Genomic DNA, 24,323 nt, shown 5'->3' with positions numbered 1-24,323 from the left:
AATGGTGTTGGGCTTTAATGTCTTTTCGCTCCTTAATGTCAACGCTTTACAATGCTCCTTCCCAAGATTCCTCGGATTCTCCATATCACTAGGTAAAGCACCTTATGCTCGGTTTCTAAGTTCAATTGCAAGCTGGCCTATTTGGTTTTCCAAGTTTTTCAATGTAGCAGTTTGGCTTTAGATTAAGGAATAAATATTGGCTATGTATGCTTCAACAAGTTTTCTAAGCAATTGGATGGTTCAACTCGAGGTTGTTTCTGAACTTGTTGGGTAAAAATAGGTGGTGGGTTGGTCTAGGTTGGGCATATGTGTTACTGGGTCTAGCCCCTTGGTTATTCTAGGAGAAATTAGTGTGGTTTTTCCATGATGGGTTATAGGAATTGGATTTGGCTCCTTGCCTTCCTTGATTTTGGTTTTGGTTACCCATGTAATACACGAATTCTGGGTTTGATGGATATTTTTCGAGCAGATTTCCTTCCCCACAATAGACACAGGCTACATTTTCAAATTGATTTGGTGGCTATGCTGCAAAACTATTAAACCCATAAGTGGTAAATTTTTTAAGCATTAACGAAATTGAGGATACCTGAGATGTGAGTGAAGTGAGAGCGTCTAGTTCATGTATTCCAGCGACTCATCTTCTTGACACTACTCGATTGGTTTGCCATTTATAATTATTGTTTGCTATCCTCTCAATGATCTCATAAGCCTCATTATAAGACTTAGAAAGGAGAGCACCATTAGCAAAAGTGTCCACTACCATCCTCATGTGAGCATTGAGACCATTATAAAATGTTTCAAGTTGGATCCAATGTGGGATTCTGAGATGAGGGCATTTCCATAATAATTCTTTGTACCTTTCCCATGCCTCATACAATGACGCATCATCCATTTGTTGGAAAGCAGTGATCTCATTCCTTAACTTAACATTCTTGCTAGGTGAGAAATACTTCATGAGGAACCTTTCTGCTAACTCTTGCCATGTGGAAATTGAATTTGGTGGCAATGATTTCAACCAGGCTCGAGCTCTATCCCTTAGCGAATATGGGAACAGTCAATCATAGTGCATCTTTGGGTACTCCAGCTAACTTGAAAGAATCACTCACCTCTATGAATAGTCTCAAGTGCAAGTGAGGATCTTTGGTAGGCATTCCACTGAATTGGCCCATTGTCTGAACCATCTAGAACATGACTGGCTTCAACTCGAACTGTCTTGCCTCGATTTCAAGTCTCCTAATACCAGGATTAAGATCATGAAATACTGGCATGACATACTGTCTTAGAGCTCTAGCCCTATCATCAGCAATAAGGATAGGATTTTGAGCAGGATTTGCTCTGTTTCCTTGATTGGGATTTTTAAAGTTCATCTCTTCAGTCCTTCTCTAACTTGCTTGCCTTTTTCACTGTTAAAAAATTCTTTCAATCTTAGGGCCTACAGGGAGTAAATCAATTATTCGATCAATACTCATAAACACCTGAAACAAACACAGAAAAAATTAATTAAGTTAAAATTGAACAGAAAAATAAATTGAAATGCAAAATTAACAAATTCACAAATAATGACTTTTTAAAACAGTCCCCGGCAACGGTGCCAAAAACTTGGAACGACAGAAATGTGCAAGTGTACATAATCACAATAAATAATAAAGCGACATGTAAATGTCAAGTTATCGTACCCACAGGGACTGTGAAAAGAATTATTTGTGACGGCAATTTTAAAAACACTTTGGTGAAGAAAAATATTTTGATTTGAAGAGGTGATTAAAAATTAGGATTTTAACTAAGTAAAATAAATAAAAATAAAACAAAAGTTCCAATGCACAATTTCAAAAGATGATTTTAATCAAGATGACATAATTGTGCTATATTAATTACATTTTTTAACTTAGAATTATTAAACTCATGCTTATGTTGTTACGAATAAATTCACGACAACTCGGTAATTTGCTAACTTATGAACATACTTACCTACCAAAATCCATTTATCTCTTGACTATATCTCTATGTCAATTCAACTGATTAAACAAATTTTAATAAGCAAATGTGTTAATGCGCATACATACTTATTAAATTAAAATAATCTCTTGTACATATCTCTATGCCAATTCAAACAATTAATTCAATCTCATAAGCACATAAAAGATTACGTGAGGTAACAATGTATTTCTACCTTGAAACAGTTTAATCACAATAATCTTGCAAGTTATGCAAGGCTAATGTATCATTAGTTACAGTTGCTAATTTAACCCTCAGCTACCTTAGATGACTAAACATGCACTGATTAAGTATCGTGTCAATTAATTAAAATTTCAATCCGTTTAAATAATTAATTCATTAGTTACCTTACAATTGTAATAACTCAAGTAGACGAAATGTAATCAACCTAACACAAATTAAATTTAAGCCATATTAATTAAGTTAAACATATCAACATCACAAATATTCATAGACATGTTCATAACAACAATAATAAAATTAAAAGGATAAGGAACAAAAATCAAATCTGATGTTTCTCCGAGGCTTGACTAGTTTGCTCTAGTCCTCCTTCTCCGCTTGTTCTTGTTGAACCAAGGCTTCCATGAACACTTGAATGCTGCTCCGAATGGTGGTTGAATGACTCTTTTTCAAGAGGTGAAATCAACAGGGGAATGAGGAAGAAAATGAAGAACAATGAAGAGAGAAAAATGAGAGAAAATTAAAGAATGAATGGTTTAGAGATGTGTTTGAAGTGAGCAGCCAAGGGGGTATTTATAGGTTGAGAATGCTACTAAAAATAGCCAAAATCAGTAGCCAAAGACTCCCCCCATGGTTGGCCACACGTGTGGCAGGTTTGAAGATTTCAAACATGTTATTTTTAGGTAGGGGCAAATCTTGAAAGGCATGAATAGTTGAGGGGTTTGAATGCAAATTGAAGGAGTCTTCAAGGGCCATTTTGAAAGAAAAATAATCAGAAGAACAAGCTGATTGGGTCAGCATGTGGGACGATTTAGGGCTGCCCGGTGCTCGGTTGGATTGGTTTTCTCGGTTCAGCTCAATTGGGCCCCTTTTCATAATTATTAACAATAATTTATTTAACCCAAATTAAATTGGATTAAAATTAAAATTAATTATATTATGAATTAATACACATAATTGGACTGTCTTAGGCTGAAAAAAAAATTCACTTTGATGCTTCAAAATTGCTTCTCGGTTTTGTGCTTCTAACAATGTCTGTCGAGCCATTTTTCGCCCTTTGTGCGATTTTGTCGAAAATGATCAAAATTAATCAAAATTTATTATAAAATTAAGTAAAATTCAACATGTTTATAATTTAAGTACAATTTAATTATTTTATAATAATTATATATTTTTCGATAAGAATTTTACCGAAATTGTATGAATTTGAGTTAAAAAGGGCATGAAAAAGTATGCATATTTTCATGTTTACAATCGTAAAGCTCACTGACTTGGCTCACACGCCCATATGGCTACCCGTGTAACTCACTGACTTGAGTCACACAGTTGTGTCGCAAGCCATGTGTGAACCCTACATCTAACACGCTAAGGGCACACACTCATGTGCATTGCCCGTGTGTGACACACGACTATGCGGCAGCCCTTGCCCTAAGCTGTGTGTGTCCAAACCTAAAACATGCTATTTTCACAACCAATGCTTAGGTACATAAACCAACTTACTAATACATGATCACAAGACCTCAAAACACATTCAAAAACAACCAAAACATTTCAAATAATTCAACCAAAGACCTAACCACTGTGTCATCCATGACACTACACCACAATCACTTGACATTTCATTATCTTAGCTAAACGCACAAGCTATATTACACACTCATATTAACTTGTAATCAACCCTTAATTACCATGCCTAATTCATACCAAACTTACCTATTCACCTTCAACCATTGATCCATAATTAGCAACATATAAGCATATTGTAAAGACTACTAATCACACAACAACATATACACTTCAAACATCAAGCTATATGACAAAGGTACTTGTGAACTATTACATATCATAACTGCATTCTCCTATTACATGCCATATAAGCCAAGCTGAATTCAAATTCTACCAAAAGGTCTTTGGATGGTGTGATTCTTTAAGTTGATCTGATCTCCCAATTCTCACAAAACGCAATCTACAAAGAAAGAGACAATGACACAAGTAAGCTTTCAGAGAGCTTAATAAGTTCGCTGATTAAACAATAAAGCTTACCAGATTAAAATAATAATTCAATAAAAAGATTAAAATAACAGAGCTCCTGACAACCATAATTCACAACAGGTGAGTTAAATCTCAAAAAGAACGAAATCAAACTTTCCATAATTCAATAGCAATCATTTAATAATTAAATAATACCAAGTGAATGACATATGGATACGAATATAAGGCTAACCATCTGGAACACACCAAATGCTCATACGAGCCAATTCAACTGATAACACACCTCGACGCTAAGTGTCAAGCAGGTAGGCTAACATCTGCCCCCGATAGCACACCAGAAAACATTGTTATATAACATGATAGTCTACAACAAATGCAGGACCTCGATATATTCAGTGAACAGAAGATATACATGAATCATCATCTCATCTCATACCAATCCCATATCACACGCAAAATAACCTATTGGCATGCCAATTGTACTATATCTTACGTTCATCCAACTCAGAATATTTCATCAGGAGTCAAAGTTATTTCAATCCATGGTTCAATTCTTAATTACATGTATCATTGTATTATCCATCAAATCAAAAACTAAGTTCAGATAATTTTCTTTAAAATGTATTAAAATTAAACTGAACGAACTAAACTACAACAATAACGAAAGTATAAGGACTACTTCGCAACTTTCTCTTTTCCTCGATTTTCAACTTGTTCTTGATCTAAAATAATAATTTCATCTAGTTAACTAATTCCAATAGCAAAATTAACTCATTTTATGCTATTATGTCCTTCTAGACATTTTTACCAAATTGCCCCTCATATTTTACTTTTATGCAATTTGGTCCTTAAGCTCAAAATTGCAATTTAACCAATTTTAACTAAAACTAAATTCAGCCAAATTGTATAACACACCACTATAGCCCATACATGTTATTACACATCAAGTCCTTATAATTTTATCAATTTAAAATTTAGTTTTTAAACATTAAAATTATTAAAAACTACTTTACAAAATAGTTCTATTTTTCAACCAAGCTTAATAATCTAATATAAAACTTCAAGAACAACTCAAACTCATCAATGGAATAATCCAGAACATTTGATAGTTTTACAAATTATTCCCCAGGTTAGCTAGATCAAGCTAAAACGAACTCAAAAACATAAAAATTACTAAAAAGGGGCAAGGTTTACTCACCAAATCGAAGGACTTAAGCTTGACCAAAGCTTTCAATGTCCTAGCTATGGAGTTTCAACTTCCTCTAGAAGAAACTGGGAAGAAATAACTTAATTCATATCCTTTTATGCATCATAAACACATAATAATTTACTATTTACAAATGTACCCTTTTAAAACAAATAAAATCTCATAGTTTTAAGCTCATTACCATCCACTTGATACAACCATAGTATATTTTACCTATTAAATCCCTTACTTTACCTTTCAATTTTTCATTTAGTACCTTTAATTAATAGAAATAAACTTTTATAGCTTTAACGATTTAATCTTTTTTACTTTAATTACTAATTAATGAAGGTCCACAAAACTAGAATTAACCACAAACTAGAAGTCCACACCATTCCAACCGTTTGGCCATTTAATGAAGGTCCAATGACACAATTGGTCCTTCAATTACTTTTTAATTATTAATTTAAATAAACTTTATTTCAATTTAACCTTAAAGTATTAGGACCTAATGAATAAATAACCCACCACCGCTTGGACTTTTGGAAATTGTCTAATTGCCATGTCAATCCTTTTGGTATTTTAAATTCTATAATGGGTAACTTTTACCTCTTTTACAATTTAATCCTTTAACCTTAATTATCCAATCAATCATTAAAATTACCAAACCAAACTTCAATTCACATATAATACGACTTTGTAAATATTTAATAAAAATTTTTACAGCCTTAAATTATGAAAACGAGGTCCCAATACCTCATTTTCAAAAACCACTTGACTTCTAGATTGAACCACTTATATGTATCTATTAATTCAATCATAAAAATTATTAATGTAAGGCCCCAATTTTCGGGAATTCTGTGTATGTTGGCGAATTTAAAATTCTTGTGTTCTATTTGCGTGGATGTAGGTTTAATTATGTTAGTGGGCCTTTAGAAGGCCCAAGCTTAAGTTAAAACTCGGTAATTTTAGTTAATTTTAGTTCCATAAGAAAAGGGGTTCTAGTTAACTGGGCTTTTAAGAATTAATTGGGTAAAATAAAACACAATGAAGCCTGTGGTAAGTTGGCATGTGACGCCACTTGGGGGGCTTTAGAGGTGGCGCGTGGATGACCAAGGAGAGCTAAGGTTCGAGTCGCAAGATAAGCAAATTAGTGATATTAATTTTTATGTACAGAAAAGGTAAGCAGTGGAACTGAAGTGAAAGTCTGTCAGAATAGGATTTAGGAGTTGATAAGGGATAGGATTTAGGAGTTGACAAGGGATAAGATTTAAGAGTTGATAAGGGAGAGGATTTAGGAGCTGATTAGGGAGAACAGCGTTGGCTGAATGGTGGACCTTTGAGGAGCAAGAATTGGCCGGCTAAGGGGTGCTTTAGGGGGGCAATTTTGGCTAGGTTAAGTGCCAGTATAAGTTCGGCATTAGGGGTAAGTTGTGCCATTTTTCTGACCATCCTTTCTCCTCTTCTCTTCTTTTCTTTTTCTCCCCATCTACTTTCTCCTCTTCTTTTCTCCATAGCCGAATCCTTCCACCACTCTACCCTACACTACTTTTTTCCATTTTTCTAAGCTTATAGTCGATTGCCTCAAAAAGTTGAAATCCCGAAGGCCTGATTTCTTTTGTGCCATTTTCCTCTAGACAAAACCCTCTTATTCTCCCTCATTTTCTTGACCGATTCTCTTGTCATCTGAACCCCAAGTTTCTATCGACAAAGCCACTACAAAACCTCATCTTTTCTTCACTGTTACAAAAAGCCAAAAACGCATAGCCATAGGGTCATAGCCAAATTTTAAGATCACTAAAGGCTCGACTTTTGTTACATTTGAGGGGTAGATCTGCGTCAGAATCGAGTAGGAGTTAATTGGAGTCATTGACTGAAGGAATCGGTGGTAAGTTTTTTTAACTTAATCCTTATTTCGGGTTTTAGAAAAGTCAAAACCCCTAAAGGTTAGGGGGCTGTCGATTTGGGCATGTAGCTCTAAGGGGTGTTATAACTGTTTTATTTTGATAATAGTGGGATCTAAAGGCTGCTGATCGAAGTTTTGGACAAGCGGAGCGACTGGATCTAAACATAATCGTTAACTTCGGCAAAGGTAGGATCGCTAGTGCCTAAGGTGCCTTTGGCCGAATGTGGTAAGGGGTTATTATGTAGTTCATTTTCGATAAGTTAGATTAACGTGTTAGTAATTCAACTGTAGGTAGTACATGTGTGGATCTCGTCAGCATATCAATACAATCAGGTGTGTAACTGACACCCTCTTATAGACTAGATCGGCAAAAGCCGAAAAGCTGAAATGCTGAAAAGCCAGCATTTTAAGAGCATGCGAGTGTGCGAATGCTTTTGAGATTAGTAGTTTGATGTATATGGTAGATTAAAGTGATAAGACTGTAGAGTGCATGATTCTGTGCATTTCGATGTTTTTGGGCTTAATGGGCCAGAATCAGGATAGTGGGCCAACGGGCCCAATACGGTAAGAAAAAGCGGTAAGTGTTTCTGGTCGTATGTAAATGGCTATGCTATGCATGAAAAGCTAAGAATAGTTAAATTACTTGAATACCCCTATGTATGGAAATTACTAATATACCCTAGGTGCAAAATTACCATTATACCCCTAGGGTTACTTTTGACTGAAAAGCATGATAATTTAATTCTGTATGATGTATGCCATGATTGTATATCTGTTGCATGGGGACATGGGTTATATTATGGAGGAAGCATCCTGGTGGCTATGCCATATTTATCTGATCTGGTGGCTCTACCACATATATCTGTTCTGGTGGCTCTACTATAATTATCTATTCTGGTGACTCTGTCACATTATCTGTTCTGGCAGCAATGCTGCATATTTCTATGGCGTGTAGCAGTTGGGTGGGTCGAGTAGTCTCCCCACATGGTGAAAGGTTGGTATGGGGGTACATGTGGTTGGATATGGGTTGGGTTTTGCATAGACATGTAATATCATTCGTTACATTATGGGCCTATGGGCTTTATTCGACTTGCTCGGGTTAAGGCCAACTTATTTTGTTTCGTGGTTGGTGATATAGGCTATGGTAGGGTTAATTTACACACTGAGTTTCCCCAAACTCACCCCTTTACTTTCATCCACGCAGGTAATCCCCAACCATAGTGGGCTTGGAGCTGTGAGGGATTCGGAGTGGCCACATGTTCTGCATGTTTGACTCTCTTCCGGTGAACTGGACATTTATTTTACGTTTAAGGTTTCGGTTTATTTTAAATCTGTAATAAGGCCGCTTGATTTTTTTGATGGTTTTAATATGTTTTGTTAGAGTAGGTAATACTTATATTTAACTGTTGGAATTGGATAACTTTAGGACGTGTTTTCAAAAATAGTAATTGATTTAAAAATAACACGACAACAAGTAAAGCTTCTGCAATGAAAATATTTTCCAAAATTAATCACTTTTCCTAAAAAGGACTTAATCAAATTGGTTTCCTAGAAATATACATGACGTTAAGGTGTGGCAATGGCGGTGTGCATGTCTAGGATTGGATCCGAAGGGAGCTTGGTACTTAAGCAGTCCGATGGACTCACCTCCTCCTTTCCGGTTTCCTACCTGGTGCTCAGCTTCCATTCACCTTAACCTGCATTTAAAATTATCTTTTAAAACACTAAGTAAGTTTTTTTTTTAACAACGACCTGAAATGTTTTTGAACTCTTTGATGTGGCATGTCGAATCCGGTCATAACGTCTAGGCCGGGTTTGGGGTGTTACAATTAAACCATAACTCAATATAATATTATAATTAACTCATAAATATTAAATAACAATATGGACTTACTAGTCGAAGTTATGGTCCCGAAACCACTTTTTTTATACCACTAAAAAATGGGTTGTTACACCTACCGAGGATGTGAATTATATCGAAAATCGGGGTGGAAACCTTATTCAAACACTTAAAATCAATGTTGGAGAGATCACCCGAATCTCAGTTGGGGAGGAAACCAATGAAGAAGTAATAGTTTGAATCAAGCTGAAAATACTAATTATCAACCTCCTTATTTGCAGAAACCTCAAGATAGGGTCAACCCAAATGATCATATTGCATGAGGTCAATGGCTGGATAGAATCGAGGGAGAAACGTAGTCAATGAGAATGGATGTAAAGTAGGTGCAATCTAAGTACACCAACTCAACAAGGACATTGACTAAACTAGAGGATCATATAAGCCAATTGACGAGTATGATGGGTGATATTAAAAGACAAATTGGCACTGGTATTCCAAGCAATATAGAAGACAATCCTCGAAGGGAAGGTAAGGAGCACATGAAGGCAATAGCACTCTAAACAAGCAAAATACTGAGTAGCTTAGAAAACCCTATTCCTAATGTAAGCGTTAAAACTACCGATAATCCCCCAAAGCAATCTTTAGAAGCTAAAGGCGAACTGGATTCAAATGAGGTAATTGCCCCAGCAGTGGAGCTAGAAAAAGAAGTAACTAAATATACTACTATTACAAAAATCCCATTCCCTTCAAGACTAGAAAGAAAACAAAAACAGGATGAAGATGAGTTTGTAAGCTTTCTAAACTTGTTCAAACATTAAATGTAAACATACTTTTAATCGACTTAATTGAGAAAGTCCCTAAATACGCCAAGTTTTTAAAGAAAATTATGTCTAGTCGTAGGAAGTTTTACTATTCCCATAGAGATAGGAAGCATTCATTTTAATAGAGCTCTATGTGACTTAAGAGCTAGTGTTAATTTAATGCCTCTATCCATTTTTGAAAAAAATAAGTAGGGGGATCTCAAAACTACTCATATAACACTACAATTGGCTGATAGGTCTTTCGTACATCCGAAAGAGGTATTGTAGCAACCCGATTTTGGGCCTAGTCGGAATAGTGGTTCCGAAACCACTATTTTGAGGCCAGAGAAAATTATTTTGATGTTATTTTATGTGTTATAATATAATTTTATAAGTGCATCTAAATTTTGGTAAGTTAATTTTAGCGATTTCTAGTCCAATTTCGAAAAAGGACTAAATCGCGTCAAAAGTAAAACTTGTGTTTTAATACCTAAAGGTGTTAAATTGCCTTGTGTCTTAAATTGGGGGTTTTTAATGTGAAATTAGGCCATTAAAAGAGTGATGGCCGGCCATGAGACAAGGAATTAAATGGTCAAATATGTTCGGTAAGTGTTGGGTGACTTATTTGACAAATAAGTAATAAAATAAAGAAAAGAAAATATCATCTTTTCTTCATCTTCTCTCCACTGATTTTTCCAGCCAATAAAAGGATTTAGAAGCTGGAAAATTTCAGCAAAGAAACTCCCATGCTAGTAAGTGATTTTTAATGTCTTTCTTGAAGATTTTTACATTTTTGGAACCCCTAAAGCATGAGCTTTCATATGAAGGGACTATTTTACAAAATGATTAAGAGTCTAGAGTTTTTCCATGAAATTATGTGTTTTTTGCTCAGTTTTTATGAAAAAATATGAGTCTTGGTAGTGTTATAAACACTTTTTGTGAAGGAAGATTGCATAAAAACTCCTTAAAAGGGGATATTGTACAAAGTTGCATAATAAGTGTAAGTGTAAGAAATAGTTGATATCGTGAGTTGCTATAGTTATGAAAATGGTTCATCTAGGCTTAATGATTAAGAAAATGTGATAAAAATCTTGTTTCGAGCCTAGGGGCAATTTGGTAATTTTGGCAAAATATAGGGGCAAAATTGTAAATTTTTCCAAAGTGTGTCAATGGACTAATTTGATTAGTACATTGTTTTAATTAGCTAAATGTGATGTTTTAGATGTTGAAAAATGTGATTTGGGCCTAGAACGGGGAAAATCAATTTATGGATGATTACGTCCTTTTCACCTTTGTGGTATCGAGGTAAGTTCGTATGTAAACAATACCATGCTATACATGTATTTAAATGTTATCATTACATGAATTGTATAAATATTAAGTGTATGTGATTAATAGAAATATGATAAGGCAAAGACTTAGTAGATAAGGAAAAATCTTGTTTGAACCTTAGGAATAGAATAGGATACGAGTGACATGTCACTAGGAATTATAAGTCTAGATGACTAGCTCGAGAGTGAGCATTTAAATGTCATGAGATGTGAGGTAGCTTTAGCTAAAACTGAGGTACTTATGTGCAAAGGTTCTTTCTGAGTATCCAATTAGTATTCCAAGTGTTCAACGGGTAATCCGAGGAAAGAGTTGGTGATGGTCCCAATGAGGTAAGTTATTGGTGAGTATATACATGAGTTATGTTACGAGTTGTGTAGGTATGTACACTAAGCTTATGAGAATGACTTGATATGTGATGATCTATGATGCATAAATATGTGTTCTTACCATGATGGATGAAATGATGTTATATTAATTTTGTGAACAATGATCATGAATGAGTAACTTAGCCTTGACAAATTTGAGTCACTGCAGTAGTGTAATTTTTAAAATACACTAAAAATAGTGGAAAATGAGTTAGAAGCTGAATAAAATATGGGAATAAATCTTATTGAGTCTAGTTTCTTATAAAAGAAACCATGTAAGCAAAATAATTTCTTATAAGGAGATATTTGAAGTTGTGTGGGACAGAGTCAGAATGACTTGGAGATCCCCTGTTCTGATTTGAGAAAATCATTATAAATTTTGAAAAAATGGTTATAAGTTATTATTTATATTCCTAGAATCTTTAATGAGTCTAGTTTTAATATAAATAGACAAAAACATTATTAAAGTCCTATTCTATGAGATAATTAAACTTTAGTGCAGATGGGGCGGAACTGTCAAATAGTGAATCAGAGGTAAATTTTAGGAATAAACTGTACTAATTGGCTAAACCAAAAATTCTGGAAATTTTACGGTAGAAAGGTACATGAGTATAATCTCAATTAAAATTAATGGAACTTAATTTGGAGTTTCGTAGCTCCAGATATAAATAATTTAGTGACTGTTGTTCAGGAAGACAACTTGTCATGAACTTGAGAATATGTTGTAAACATTGATAAAACATGTTAATGAGTTGCTTATTGTTTTCATATGAACTTACTAAGCGTAAAAATTACCCCTCTTTCTTTCTCATGTTCCCTAAGGTTGCCAGGTTAGCTTGGGTTAGAGGCTGTCAGAGATATTATCACACTGTCGAGTTAACGCTATCGACGTAAGTAAATCCTAGTGTTTTGAGTCTATGACATGTATAGGATTTTAATGTTGAGCATGTGATATTATAATTTATCCAAAGGCATTGGCTGGTTATTAAAGTAGTATGTAGTCATGTAAATTGGCCTATGTTGGCTAATGATGTTATGGGTCTATATGATTATTCTTATGCATTTATGCTATTATCTTTTGTGATGTGGCTTATAGGATGTATGCTTAGAGATTGAATTGAGATTCATTGATGAGTTAGTAACTGATGCAAGATTAAGTGATTGGTAAATAGTTAATAATGCCTCATGAATGGTTTGTGGATATGATTATGCATGCTTAGTGATGGACATAAGGTTTGTGACGTAATGATAGTTATGACAACTATATGGTAATGATGTGAGTAAATTCTATGATATTTATTGCTTATGAAATTGACATGAGCATAACATGTTTGTAGATGTTTAAGAGTTCATTTATGCCATCTTGTATATTATTGGATAAGTATGTGTACGTATGTTGTGAGGGTGACAAATGGCTTGAAAAATAGCCTTGTAATTGTCTACACAGGTAGACACACGGGTGTGTGTCTAGACCGTGTGTGACACACGGTCTGCCCCTATAGGCATGTGCCATAGCCATGTTTTAAAGTCAGTGTTGCACACGGGCTAAGGGCACGGGCGTCTCCCAAGCCACACGGGCGTGTGTGACTACACAGTCTATACCCACACGGGCTTTTGGAGCCGTAAAGCATGAAATTTTTCAAGTTTTACTTAAGTTCTTGGTTTAGTCCCGAACGCCTCTAATGAATGTTTTGGGCCTCGTGAGCCCGTTTAAGGGACAAAATGTATGCTAAATGAAAATTTTTAAATTGATCGAAATATTATGGCCCCGTTTTATATAGTTGGTTAAGTTTATAGTCAGGTGACACCTCAAACCCTGTCCTGGCATTGGATACGGGTGAGGGGTGTTACATTTAGTGGTATCAGAGCATGGTTTAGTCGATTCTCGAACTAACCTAGTGTAAGAGAGTCTAGATATACATGCCATAATATTACTCGTGATAGTGTGATATCTCCCTGCCCTAACAAAACTATTGGTTAAGACAGGAATGAGTTCCAACCGATTAAATCTTGATAGAGATAAGAGTAAAGTTGAGATTATTTTGAATCATGCTTGTGATATGCTAAAAATGAGAAAGGTATGAAAAAAAAATTCACGATTTTTACAAGAACTAGTATTCATTATGTGATACTCTTGAGTTAAAGAATGTGAAATAGTGGAATAAAACAAAGTTAAGTTGTGAAAAGCTCTTTTATGCATGTTAGTATTCATACGATGTTAAATGTCCAACTTGATTGGCCAAGTGTTTATAAAAAAAATTCGCTTGAAATGACAGAATGTATGTATGAATGCTTTTATTGCATGATTAATAATCAGTATGTACATGAGGTTGACATTTATGTCTAGATTAATGAAGTCAAGATGCCGTAATGTTATGCTTTATAGTCTCAGTTGTAGAATCATAAATGTCACAATAGCATGAAAGTTGTAATCAAAGATCAAATTGGGTGGAACGCAGGGAATGAGTACGATCGTTCACTAATGAATTGACGGAAAAAGACCATGGTTAGACCATGGCAATACATGAGATTTGTGTGCCAGTGTAAGACATGTCTGTGACATGCATCGGCCACATTATGATAGCCAGTGTAAGACCATGTCTGGGACATGCATCAGCCTCGAGATGTTAACCAGTGTCAGACATGTCTGGGACATGCGTCGGCTACGAGATGTGCTAGTGTAAGACATGTCTGGGATATGCATCAGCACGGTTACATGTGTCAGTGTAAGACCTATCTAGGACACGGCATCGACACAGATGGACGAGAGCTAGTACAAGACCATAGTTGGACTATGGCATCAAGTAAGCGATGTACTCAAAACCGTAAAACGTTCTCCAATTTGATAAATACTGGCAAGTGATTAAGACTAAATGTGGGAACTTGATAAGACATTAATAGTAATTTGGGTAAAAGAAATGAAAGTTTGAGTTGTGATAAATTCACTTATGTTTAGCTAATATTCACATGAAATAAAGTTGCATGTATTACTGAGATATGTGAAAATGTGTTTATAACAAGTTGGAAATTTGAAATGTTTGAATCAATGTGTGTAATGCTATGCTATTGTTGAATATGTATTTGCTTGAGAGTCAAAAGTTTAGAGGCTTTACAATCTTTGCCCCCTTACCAGAATAGAGTTATACGATGAGATTCTCGAGAGATATGTTGCATAAGCTTGCAAAAGTGAAACTAAAGAGTACAATAATGGAATACTATGGGATTAGTAAAGACAGAATTAGTTAGAGGGATAATGTCGGACTTGAGCAGATGTCTGAGTATGTCGGATTCAATTAAATAAATGTTATGGCTATCTTTCTCTTCTGAGTATTCTATATTTTCCTCTATTCTGGGAAATACGTATGGTTATCCCTTTCGAGTGGGAATTCTATCGTATGAGGATGCTAGTGACTGTGATATTAGATGAAAAGCTCTATTGGTCTAGTTAGTTATGATCGACATTTCTTCATCTCTTCAGATTTCTATTCTAATATATTGGAATGAAATTGATAGTAAAAATCTATGTGAGATTATTCTGATGTTCTATTGATTATGGTTTATATATGCGGGAATTATATTATCTCTGTTATAAGGAATTCTAGAGCGTACAGATAGTAGTTTCCTTCTGGTTTTCTCTGAGGGATTTTCTTGATCATCTTTATTATTTTCTTCTGGATTATATTCTCGGATTTCTGGTATAGTCTTATATCTTGGAATTTCTTACTCTCGTTCTTGTTTCGAGAATTATCGAGCTTGGCTTACCTTTACAAGTAATCTTTGACTTGCGATATTAGAATCTGTTATGATTATGCTTCTGGCTCGACTATAGAAGTGCGGGGATTTCAGTGTCGAGATTTCTTTAAAATTCTTGGGTAAAGAATGGCTATTCTACAAAAGTAAATCTGAGTTATGTGCATTTAAGTTTATTCTCTGGTTCGAGAATACTGTTACGTGTTCCTTGGTAAGTAGTCGTACAGTCAAAAATGATGAGGTTTTATTCTTATTAGTATGATACGGAAAACCTAATTAGTTGGATTTCTTTTATTCGAGAGATTCAGTTATAGTAAAGTTTCGAAACAATTAAGGGCTTAAGCATAGAGAGGAGGCTATAAGAGAGTAAGGTTTGAGTACCGAGAAGTTCTGAGTTATTAGAGAATTGTGTAGAGATTCTTAGTAGCATCCTGTATGTTCTTCCAAAGAGTAGTGAATTGTCTCCAAGGTAAGGCCGATTATCAGATATATTCGAGATTTATTATTGTCAGTGATGGCATTTGAAAAAATAAAAAAAAAAGAGAGAGGGAAGAAAATGAGAAAGGACTAGTATGAATTTCATACCTGCATGTCTCTCTTATCCTGGTAAATAAGAGATACCATATTGGATTTTGATAGATTGATGATAGTAGTCCGCATGACTATTATGGTATATACAGAGGTATTGTTAGACGGATTTGGACGAGTTGTGTTTCTAAGCTTCTAGTTCTTAGAATGTCAGTTTTCAATATTTCGAATTGTGCCGAGACTCTTATGGTAACTATAAAAAGGTTACATAAATCCTGAGTATGAGCTTGAGCTGAGTTGTTTTGTAAGTTGTGAGAAAAAGATATAAGTGATTCGTGAAAGTTGAGAGCAACTTTTTCTGGTAAGATTTTCGGGGACGAAAATCCCTAAAGGGGGGAAGAAATGTAACAGCCCGATTTTGGGCCTAGTCGGAACAGTGGTTTTGGAACCACTATTTCGAGGCCAGAGAAAATTATTTTGATGTTATTTTATGTGTTATAATATAATTTTATAAGTGCATGTAAATTTTGGTAAGTTAATTTTAGCGATTTCTAGTCCAATTTCGAAAAAAGGACTAAATCGCGTCAAAAGTAAAACTTGTGTTTTAATACCTAAAGGTGTTAAATTGCCTTGTGTCTTAAATTGGGGGTTTTTAATGTGAAATTAGGCCATTAAAAGAGTGATGGTCGGCCATGAGACAAGGAATTAAATGGTCAAATATGTTAGGTAAGTGTTGGGTGACTTATTTGACAAATAAGTAATAAAATAAAGAAGAGAAACTATCATCTTTTCTTCATCTTCTCTCCACTTATTTTTCCAGCCAAGAAAAGGGTTTAGAAGCTGGAAAATTTCAGCAAAGAAACTCCCATGCTAGTAAGTGATTTTTAATGTCTTTCTTGAAGATTTTTATATTTTTGGAACCCCTAAAGCATGAGCTTTCATATGAAGGGACTATTTTACAAAATGATTAAGAGTATAGAGTTTTTCCATGAAAGTATGTGTTGTTTTCTGAGTTTTTATGGAAGAATATGAGTCTTGGTAGTGTTATAAACACTTTTTGTGAAGGAAGATTGCATGAAAACTCCTAAAAAGGGGATATTTTGCAAAGTTGTATAATAAGTGTAAGTGTATGAAATAGTTGATATTGTGAGTTGCTATAGTTATGAAAATGGTTCATCTAGGCTTAATGAGTAAGAAAATGTGATAAGAATCTTGTTTTGAGCCTAGGGGCAATTTGGTAATTTTGATAAAATATAGGGGCAAAATTGTAAATTTTTCCAAAGTGTGTCAATGGACTAATTTGATTAGTACATTGTTTTAATTAGCTAAATGTGATGTTTTAGATGTTGAAAAATTTGATTTGGGCCTAGAACGGGGAAAATCAATTTATGGATGATTACGTCTTTTTCACCTTTGTGGTATCGAGGTAAGTTCATATGTAAACAGTACCATGCTATACATGTATTTAAATGTTATCATTACATGAATTGTATAAATATTAAGTGTATGTGATTAATAGAAATATGATAAGACAAAATGTGACAGCCCTAAATTGACCCTAGTCGGAAAGTGGTTTCGGGACCACAAGACCGAGTCATAAAAATAATTAACCATTATATTTGATGCTTATTATATGTATATAGGCATGTGTGAAAATTTCATGTTTGAATTTTGTTAATTGTAAGTGAATTTTGCTAAATAGGACTTGTGTGAGAAAATTTAGAAATGTGCTAGGCAAATGTTAAAGTGGCCTATTGATGCATGCTAGAAAATGTTGTCCTTGCATGTCAAAATACCCAAAACTTGGGATGGTGGCGGCCATGCTATGGGTAAAAGGTATTATAAACATGTTATGTTAGTGTTTCATGGGAGGAATGATAAAATAAGGAGCATGGTAATAAAATAATGAAAAGGAAAATGATGAAGAAAAAAAAAGAAAAAGTTCTCATGTTGTTCAACTTGGCGAATAGAAGAAAGAAAAAGAAGGAAAGAGCTTGGAGAAAATCGGCTATGGTGGTTCACTAGACTAAGGTATGTTGATGTTGTTCCATGAGATTCATGCATATTTTTAGTTGTTAGCTTGAGTTCTACCTAGCCCATGGTTTAAATCTTTGCTATGAGATGGAGATGATATTCGCCATGGGTGTTGTCTTATTGGTTGGTGTTTGATGTTGTGGTGATGAGGCATGAAGATGAGTTAAGTTTCGCTAAGGTGGACTTGTGTTGATGTCATTTGCATGCTAAGTGTGAAGCTTTGTAATGATACATGTGATGGTGATTGATGACTCTTGGATTTTCTTTTTAGCATTTTTGAGTTAGACATTAAGTTCTTTGTTTAACCCATGACCAAAATTGAAATGGTATGGTGTCTTGATGCATTCGGCCATGGTAGGAAGTAGATGAGAATTGGTAGTAAGGTGAAGTGCAAATGTTAGTATTTGATTACTAGTGTATATATGTGTATTAGCGAGTTTTGAACTTGAAACAAAATGGTATGTAGTCAATACAAGTAACCATATTTGTAGGAAGTATTAAGCATATAATCGGCCTCAACATAGACATGCATATTCGGCCACATGAGGTAGATTGGTGTTGCATGTATTCGGTTAGAGGCAAGCATATTGATGCTTTTATCTTGGCTTAGATAATCGGCTAAAAGAGAGTGTGGGCTAATATGTTGAGTTGATTCATGATTTCATATATATGTGACTCTAATGTCTAATGTATATATGGGTTAAGTACCTTGAGTTTCTCTTTTTGATGTTCAAATGATTAAATCAATTTATTTGTTAAATTAAGCTCAAGAGCAAAGGGGAACTAAATCCGATAAAGGGAAGGAAAAAGTGATCGAATAGCCGTCGAAATCGTTCGACAACATCCGAGGTAAGTTTTCGAGTAATGAAACTTAGTTTACAATTTGATTAAGTCATGACGTATAAGCATAACAAATATACGGTGATATAATGATTCTACTTGAATTATATGTTGAGTTAATTAGTCTATACGTATGATGGGTAGCCGTATGTGCATAGAGATCATGACATAAAGCAAACCAAATCATGCTGTTTGTATGTGGCTATTGAGCCGAAAATGGGAATTTTTAATAATTGACTTGTGTTTGAATTCTAGTTATGAAAATGAAATAAAGATGTGTCATGATTTACTGATATGTGTATGAATATTTGGATGATAACGGGGCTAAGTCCCAAAGGCATTTGTGCGAGTTACTATTTCCGGGCTAAGTCCCGAAGGCATTTGTGCGAGTTACTATTTCTGGGCTAAGTCTCGAAGGAATTTGTGCGAGTTACTAATTCCGGGCTAAGTCTCGAAGGCATTTGTGTGAGTTACTATTTTCGGGCTAAGTCCCAAAGGCATTTGTGCGAGTTACTATATCTGGGCTAAGTCTCGAAGGCATTTGTGCGAACTACTATATTCGGGCTAAGTCAGGAAGGCATTTGAGCTAGTAGCTATATCCGGTTAAATCCCGAAGGTACTTGGTTTGGGAATGAGCGATCTTGCTGTAATAATTTAAATTAATATGCTCGTAAAATTCCAACGATGAGGTATGTTTCGTATATGCATTGGATTAGTTGATTCCTTTTAAATAGTATTCGCTCAGTCGATTAATGAGCTTCCGGCTTTTGGTTAAGTTGATCTCTTATGTATGAGTATAAGGGTTGGTAATGTGAAGTAGGTATGATTTTGAGAATGTGTGTATATGAAATTATCCGTTTAGTCATATGAATGCTATACTTCAATTGTGCCTAATTTCATTGCTCAAAACTTACTAAGCATTAAATGCTTATTCCGTTTCTTTGATTCTCTGTTTTATAGATTTTGGTTCGTCAGCTATCGGACTCGGGATTGTCAAAGTGGAAGTCGTCCACACTATCAAAGCCCTTTTGGTACTCTTTTAGTTGAACTCTGCTAATGGCATGTATAGGACTGCCCTTTTGTTATTAGTCAAGTACTTTGGTGTTGTATATATTTGGATAGCCATGCGAAAATGGCTTATATATTTTGAGCATAGTGATATAATCATTTTGTATGTATATGGTTATTGAGAGGTGTGGATATGCTTGGCAATGATTGGCCATTGGAATGGTTAATCATGATCATATTTTGTGCTATATATGCTAAAGGGCTAGTTGAATCATGGAAACTATGAAATAGGTAAAGTCTACCTTAAAGGCGAATCTTGACAATGACCTTGATGTAAATTTGAAAAATCACTAAAAATAGTAGGAATTGAATTAAATAGTGAATAAATTATTTAATTGAACCTTGATGAATCTACTTTCATATGGAAGAAACGAAACGATCATATGAGTAGTATTTTAAGAGATATTTAAGTTTTCATGGAACAGGGCCAGAGCGATTTCTGGATCCCCTGATCTGACTTTGGAAATTCACTATAAATTAACCAGAGATAATTAGAAGTCATTCCATATATGTATAGATTCCTTTTTTAGTCTAGTTTCATTAGAAACAAACGGCATAAGTATTGAATCCCTTTACAGGGAGATATATAAGTCGTAATGCATGAAGGTCAGAGCAGTCGAACCCTGAAATAGGGGAGACTTTAACTAATAAACTGTACTAACTAATAAACTGTACTAATTGGCCCGATCAAAAATTCTAGAAAAAAAATTTGTAGATGGATATATGAGTCTAGTTTCAGGGAAAATTTACGGAATCAGTTTTCGAGCTTCGGAACTCGAGATATGATTTCTAAAGTGACTGTGATGTAGTTAGCCAGCTTGTCTGGAAATAAAAAAAAAATGAACTGTGTAAGTCAATGAAATAAGTCCGTAAATACCTCGTGTTCAACTCCGGCAACGGTCTCGGGTACGGGGTGTTACACAAAGACTTAGTAGATGAGGAAAAATCCCGTTTGAACCTTACGAATAGAATAGGATACTAGTGACATGTCACTAGGAATTATGAGTCTAGATGACTAGCTCGAGAGTGAGCATTTAAATGTCATGAGATTTGAGGTAGCTTTAGCTAAAATTGAGGCATTTATGTGCAAAGGTTCTTTCTGAGTATCCAATTAGTATTCCAAGTGTTCAACGGGTAATCCGAGGAAAGAGTTGGTGATGGTCCCAATGAGGTAAGTCATTGGTGAGTATATACATGAGTTGTGTTACGAGTTGTGCAGGTATGTACACTAAGCTTATGAGAATAACTTGATATGTGATGATCTATGATTCATAAATATGTGTTCTTACCATGAAGGATGAAATGATGTTATATTAATTTTGTGAACAATGATCATGAATGAGTAACTTAGCCTTGACAGATTTGAGTTACTACAGTAGTATAACTTTGAAAATACACTAAAACTAATGGAAAATGAGTTAGAAGCTGAATAAAATGTGGGAATAAATTTTATTGTGTCTAGTTTCTTATAAAAGAAACCGTGTAAGCAAAAGAATTTCCTATAATGAGATATTTGAAGTTATGTGGGATAGAGTCAGAATGACTTGAAGACCCCCTATTCTGATTTGATAAAATCATTATAAATTTTACAAAAATTATTATGAGTTATGATTTATGTGCTTAGAATCCTTAATGAGTCTATTTTTAATAGAAATATACTAAAACATTATTTGAGTTCTGTGCTATGCGATAATTGAACTTTAGTGTAGAAGGGTCGGAACTGTCAAACAGTGAATCAGGGGTAACTTTTAGGAATAAACTGTATTAATTGGCTGAACCAAAAATTCTGGAAATTTTATGGTAGAAAGTTACATGAGTATAGTTTCAGAGAGAATTAATGGAACTTAATTTGGAGTTTCGTAGCTCCAGATATAAATAATTTAGTGACTATTGTGTAGGAAGACAGCTTGTCATGAACTTGAGAATATGTTGTAAACATTGATAAAACATGTTAATGAGTTGCTTATTGTTTTCATATGAACTTACTAAGCATAAAGATTAACCCCCGTTCTTTCCTATGTTCCCTAGGGTTGCCAGGTTAGCTCAGGTTGGAGGCCGTCAGAGATATTATCACACTGTCGAGTTAACGCTATCGGCGTAAGTAAATCCTAGTGTTTCAAGTCTATGGCATGTATAGGGTTTTAATGTTGAGTATGTGATATTATGATTTAGCCAAAGTCATTGGCTAGTTATTAAAGTAGTATGTAGTCATGTAAATTGCCTATGTCTGCTAATGATGTTATGGGCCTATATGATTATTCTTATGCATGTATGTTATTATATTCTTATGCATGTATGTTATTATCTTTTGTGATATGGCTTACAGCATGTATGCTTAGAGATTGAATTGAGATTCATTGATGAGTTAGTAACTAATGCAAGATTAAGTGATTGGTAAATAGTTAATAATGCCTCATGAATGGTTTTTGGATATGATTATGCATGCTTAGTGATGGACATGAGGTTTGTTACGTAATGATTGTTATGACAAGTAGGTGGTAATGATGTGAGTAAATTCTATGATATTTATTGCTTAAGAAATTGACATGAGCATAACATGTTTGTAGATCTTTAAGAGCTCATTTATGTCATGTTGTAAATTATTGGATAAGTATGTGTACATATGTTGTGAGGGTGACAAATGGCTTGGAAAATAGCCTTGTCATTGTCTACACAGGTAGACACACGGGCGTGTGTCTAGACCATGTGTGACACACGGTCTGCCCCCATAAGCGTGTGCCATGGCCTTGTTTTAAAGTCACTGTTGCACACGGGCTAAGGGCACAGGCATGTCCCAAGCCACATGGGCATGTGTGACTACACGGTCTATACCCACACGGGCGTGTGGAGCCGTAAAGCATGAAAATTTTCAAGTTTTTCTTAAGTTCTTGGTTTAGTCCCGAACCGCCTCTAATGCATGTTTTGGGCCTCGTGAGCCCATTTAAGGGACAAAATGTATACTAAATGAAAAGTTTTAAATTGATTAAAATTTTATGACCCCGTTTTATATAGTTGGTTAAGTTTAAGTCAGGTGACACCTCGAACCTTGTCCCGACGTCGGATATGGGCAAGGGGTGTTACAGGTATTGGAAGATGTGTTGGTCAAAGTGCACAACTTCATTATCCAAATAGATTACATTAATAACAAGAATCTAAATCAACTAAGCATGTAATGATCTAAATCAAGAAACGGCTTCTCGAATTGGAAAAGCTTCAATTATGCAAGGATCTAACATAGATCAAATAAAGCCAGTGAAACACTTAACAACTTGTCCATAAGAGTCCTATAAAATATCTACATAATTAGTAACATTGATATCATCTTCCATTGACTGAGTTGCATCCATATTGCATTTGTGCCAACTTGAAGGATGTTTTATTCTCTGAACATCAGTAAAGAGTTGACATAATAGAAGCCAATAGACCATCAAAACTGATCTTGCTTCTTGTTGGTTCTGCAAGAAAGGTTCAACAATTAAAATGATATTAGAAGCAATAGTTATCTTGTAACACCCAGCTTTGGGTGGGTTTTGGATTTGGTGGGTAAACCAAAAGTAACCAGAGTGGTGTAGTGCTATCCACCCAAATGTTGTTTTAGCGTATAGATCATGTGCATAGTTGGTATCATATTATTAAGCAATGATTGTTCTCAAAATGTATTAAGTTATAAAGAAGAAGAGATTTGGCAAGAGTGTTGCGAATTACTACCAAAGGTATTATACGCCTAGTTTATTGAGTTTTGTGCTAGTCACATTCTAACAAAGGAGTTAAAAAGGAACAAAGGGACAAATCAGGAATATAAATAAATATTGGATTTCTATTTACAGTTGTAAACCATTAGTAAAGGTAGCTTTGAAGGTGTGTGACTCATGGTAGGTTCCAATAAGAGCTTGGGTCCTATAAATATTGGTATTTAGGTCTAAATAAAGAGAGAGTTCTCCTTCTTCCTTCTTCAAGAAGTATTTCTATGTAGATCTAAAGGAACCCAAAGTATTTCCTTCTCTCTTAAGATAAAGGTGTAGATTTGGATCTTTACCAGTGAATACACCATGTCGAGGTAAGTTTTAAGACTTATCATATTGTGTTGTGAAGAGTAAATCTATTATACTTGGTAGATCAGTAAGATAAAGAATAAAAAAGGCCCTCCTTGGGGATTCCCTGTGTGAAAACTGATGGAAAAAGGGGTATATGAATAAATCCTAATAAGTTTCCTTGTTTTATAGCAGTAGTTGCTGGTGATTGCACGATGGAAGTCTGGACCTGGAGTTTTGAATTGTTGTGGGTGAGAATTAGGTGAGTCTCTATACTAACTCTTGTTTGTATGATGATAGTACTTGTAAATCTATAAAAGAGTGACTGAAAGATAATGTTGTGATCCTTGATATTACAATATGATATTTTTGTGACCTGGTGCTTGATTATTGAAGTATGTTTATGACTGTGGTAATATTTGTTGAGAATTATATGCATATTTTGTATAGACCTTGTAATACCGCTAACTCATATC

At 34.7% G+C, this 24,323-nt stretch overlaps 1 non-coding gene across 1 annotated transcript; it reads left to right on the top strand.

Moving 5' to 3' along the window:
- The first annotated feature begins 818 nt into the window (after positions 1-818).
- LOC128287641 (small nucleolar RNA R71) lies at positions 819-925 on the top strand. Its single transcript, XR_008278340.1, has one exon. It is a non-coding gene; the product is annotated as a small nucleolar RNA R71 (small nucleolar RNA).
- Positions 926-24,323: the final 23,398 nt, after the last annotated feature.

This window comes from Gossypium arboreum, chromosome 13 (genome assembly GCF_025698485.1).
Source record: "Gossypium arboreum isolate Shixiya-1 chromosome 13, ASM2569848v2, whole genome shotgun sequence".
Taxonomy (NCBI): Eukaryota; Viridiplantae; Streptophyta; class Magnoliopsida; order Malvales; family Malvaceae; genus Gossypium; species Gossypium arboreum.
This window is presented reverse-complemented; position numbering and strand designations above follow the sequence as displayed.